At 42.2% G+C, this 3257-nt stretch overlaps 1 non-coding gene across 1 annotated transcript; it reads right to left on the reverse strand.

The window, feature by feature from the left end:
* Positions 1 to 797: 797 nt before the first annotated feature.
* On the reverse strand, positions 798 to 941 carry LOC114613105. Its single transcript, XR_003710124.1, has one exon. It is a non-coding gene; the product is annotated as a small nucleolar RNA SNORA48 (small nucleolar RNA).
* Between the last annotated feature and the right edge of the window lie 2316 nt (positions 942 to 3257).

Genomic DNA, 3257 nt, shown 5'->3' on the forward strand with positions numbered 1-3257 from the left:
CTTTAGTTTTTTCTCAACTTACTTTTAATAATGGTTCTTAAATGCTTTTACCTCCCTTCTAGCCCACTACCCACCAGTGGTAGTGGAAAAGAAAAGTTATTAGGATACAGGTGGAATGGACCTGTTTAGAAGTTGTTCTTTGGAGCAAATCCTATCTGTTTCGTCAGGAAATCAGCGGTTCAGTTTAGTAGTGTTTCAATAGCAGCAGTAGTGGCAGGACCTAACGGAAACAACCTGGCCTCAGCAAAGTCAGCAGGAGGAATTAAGACCAGCAGGGATGCCAAGGGAAGTTCTTTGTCATGCTTCACTCAGAGATCAGCAAAGATTGGAGACCAGGAAACATTGCAGAGCTAGCTCTACAAGCAAGCCCCTCTCAGTCTGTTGAGTCCTATTTATCTTCCATCCAAACATCACGTGTCCTCCTCACTTGTCATGCCTCAGCAGGGAAATCTGTCTTAGTAAAATTCTATGTGAATCTGTATCAGCTGACATCACTCTGTCAATCATCCTGAGTCCCCTGAAGGGGCAAGAAGCTGCCAACATTCCACCAGAAGGTTTTGGTGCATTTCTTTCTATTTAGTCATGATAAATGGAGCTCAACAACACATGTAAGAGGATCCAATACATGCATCCTGTTAGTGAAGAATTTTTCATTACATGCCCTTTCATATGTTTGCTTTAGCAAAACATTCTTTCATTTGTGTCCACATCAGGAAAACACTCCTTCACGTTTTTGTCCCAACAAAATATCATCTGACACAAATGATTTTCCAAAGAACTTTTAAGTTTCCACTTCATCATGAGTCCTAGGCACAAAACAGCTTTGGCCACCAAGCCAGGCATCAATCTAGGATGAACAAAGGACTGCCATCTGCTCTGCTCCTGACTGATATAAGAGGAATACCACCAACAAGGTGTCTCTTTGCCCATTGTCAGGGGAGGGAAGGACACATATTATCTTAATAAAAACTCAGAACTGAGACTCAGAAAGCCACACTTGTCATTCTCACCCTTGATTTTCTCGTGGTTTGCTTTTTCCAAGACCAGTAGATTCATCCTCATGTAGAGGGAAAAGTTATGGATACTGGGTATATAGAATCCTTTTTAGATATAAAATATTCTTTAGGCTTTCTTTAGGAATGTGGAAAGACCAGTCACCATTACTGGAACTGGCCGACCCGCAAAGAGAAAGGAAAGAATGCAATTTAGTCAGGTGGAACCAAGCTGAGAACCATAGTGACAGGGCAAGGCCAAAGTGACAGGGCAAGGCCGAAGTGACAGGACAGGACTACATTCATGAGAAAGATAAGCGTACAGAGAGTTTTCATCTGATCCTGACTCATGTAGGTTGGGTTCCTTTGGATTTGTTCCACTATTTTTATGTTATACCACCCTAGCAACCCCCTCACCCCCTCCTCATTTCCTTGGTTTGTGGTTTTTCCCTTTAAAAACACCCCTCAAACTGGCAGTCGGAGTCAATTCAGCTCCTGCGTGGGCATGAGAATTGACCGACAGCTAGTTGTCACGCCCTAATAAATAACCTCGCAATTGCTCCGGTATATGGTGTCTCGAGTAGATTACTGGGTGGTCGCGACTTTCTGAGACTTGAGAGAGGGTCTCCCCTCTGCGGAGGTCTTCACTCACAGGTCAAGGACAATCTGAAACTGAGTCAGAACAAAACATGATGTGGTCACCATGAAGAGCTTCAGGGTTCTGTTTTTTGGCATCCCTCCAGCATTCTCTACAGCAGCTGTAAGTCAACGAAAGAAGATAAAAGAAAAAGGAAACTTCTGACCAATGAGGAATTCTTAACTCATGAATGGCAGCTTTGACCACACCCTCCCAACCCCTGATCCATACCCTCCCTCCCCCAACCCCACCATATCCCCACAAACAATATGCTCAGATGTTTACTCGTGAAGCAGACTAATACCAAAGGCATCATAGTAGTTGGAACTTAAAAAAAAAAACCTGTTAAAACATGGACAAAAAGAACTGGAGGTGCTCCTGTTTGGGTGGAAAAAAAATAATGATCTTGGAGCACTGTTTGTCAGACACGTTACTCCAGATAGGAAACTGCAGCATCCATGTTATCAGATAAATTATCATATGAGTCACGAGCACAATCATAGTGGTTAATTGTTTAAACTATTCTAAGATTTTTATAGTCTAAGCTGAGATTAGGGGAACAGGTAGAGGCGGGTCCTATCTGTGCAGTTTCTCACTGGAAAAATCTATAATGCAACTGAACCAAATACCTTCGCCTTCCATAGACCAATGCAAACTGTCTTGCTTCTGTGTTTACCAAACTTTTTCCACCCACACTCTTCCTTCTCCTGTGACCTTCAGCCCCTGTTCAACTGTTTCCACTCATGCTGAGTGTGTGCCTAAATGTCTCTTCTTCCAGGAAGCAGAAGAATCCTCACATCCTGACCAGATCTCAGCTGGCACCTGGATTCCCTCAGTAGTTGTCAGTTCCACACATAGGTGACATCCTATGTATAATTGTACCTTGGAGCCTATGTAAAAGAGTGAATGGTCCCTCTGCTAACTGTATTTTAAGTAACCATTAAGTTCAGACTGACATGAATGAGTTACACGAAGACGTGTCTTCACCCCTGTTTCACTAACAGAATCTGAGTGAAGTGGGAGTATGGAGTTCACCGTTCACTGATCTATGGGGCAAAACCTGCAGTGTGATTTGTGATCTTCAGTTTCTCACAAGACTCACCTTCAGGGAAAATGAGAATAAAAATGAATTATGTGCAACTGTCTCGTGATTCTTCTACCAGGTGTTAAAAAACAGACCCAGTAAGAAGCTAACAATACCCTCTGCAATTATTGCCACTAAACACAGTTGCTTATTACATGTAAATACAATTATGCAGGTGGACATGTCATGAATACCATATAAACTCTCTAAATACAATATGATTTTGTTCCTTTCCAGGGAACTCCTGTATCTCCTCAAGGAGCCAAGGCTGCTTTTGACCCTCTAACACGGATAGATTTTACACTGTTGGAAACAGAGGATGATGCTTCTAGGTTCGCCTTTAAGTGTTTCTTATGGATTTTCTAAATGTACTGTCCACCAAGTACTATAGATCTCAGTCATCTTTTTAAATGGCAGCTACTTAATTCCTGACGGTACCCAAAGGTCTATCACAAAATAATTGAGTTTAGATTTAGACATTGCTCCCATTTCTGTGGAATAGGCAGAGCATGTTGGAGACTGTATATTTAAACACTGCACTAGA

The sequence above is a fragment of the Grammomys surdaster genome, unplaced genomic scaffold (genome assembly GCF_004785775.1).
Source record: "Grammomys surdaster isolate TR1022 unplaced genomic scaffold, NIH_TR_1.0 126187, whole genome shotgun sequence".
Classification (NCBI taxonomy): Eukaryota; Metazoa; Chordata; class Mammalia; order Rodentia; family Muridae; genus Grammomys; species Grammomys surdaster.